This window comes from Chrysochloris asiatica, unplaced genomic scaffold (genome assembly GCF_000296735.1).
Source record: "Chrysochloris asiatica unplaced genomic scaffold, ChrAsi1.0 scaffold00480, whole genome shotgun sequence".
In the NCBI taxonomy this organism is placed as follows: domain Eukaryota; kingdom Metazoa; phylum Chordata; class Mammalia; order Afrosoricida; family Chrysochloridae; genus Chrysochloris; species Chrysochloris asiatica.
The window spans coordinates 292,897-293,449 of NW_006408998.1; the positions used below are offsets into that span (position 1 = coordinate 292,897).

At 37.3% G+C, this 553-nt stretch overlaps 1 protein-coding gene across 1 annotated transcript in view; it reads left to right on the forward strand.

Annotated features, from left to right (window-relative positions):
- The window catches only part of TECRL (trans-2,3-enoyl-CoA reductase-like), a 256,411-nt gene that overhangs the window by 135,408 nt on the left and 120,450 nt on the right, over nucleotides 1-553 (forward strand). The window lies entirely within an intron of this gene.

The window sequence follows — 553 nt, forward strand, 5'->3', positions numbered from 1 at the left end:
TCTCGTATTATTTGCTCAGCATACAGGTTGAATAAGTATGGTGAAAGAACACAAACTTGTCACACACCTTTCCCAATTTTAAAACATTCAGTGTTGCCATGCTCTGTTTGAACAACTGCTTCTTGGTCTAGGTACAGATTTCTCAGAAGCACAATTAAGTGTTCTGGAATACTCATAACATTGTGAAAATATCAATACTCCCCAAAGCAATCTAAACATATAGTGTAATCCCAGCCCAGATTCCAATGATATTGTTCAAAGAGATGGAAAAAACAATTACAAACTTTATGTGGAAAGGAAAGAGTTCCAGGATAAGCAAAGCACTGATTAAGAAGAATAATAATGTTCGATGCCTCTCAGTCCTTGACTTCAAATTTTACTACAGGGCTATAGTGGTCTACACAAGGCACCAGGAATTGATGGAATAAAAATTGAATTGATGGAATGAAATCTTTCAAGAAAGTGAGGAGGCGCAAGAGGCACTCACTCATCTCTGCCAAGAAATTTGGAAGACAAAACTATCTGGCCGACTGATTGGAAGAGATCCATATTT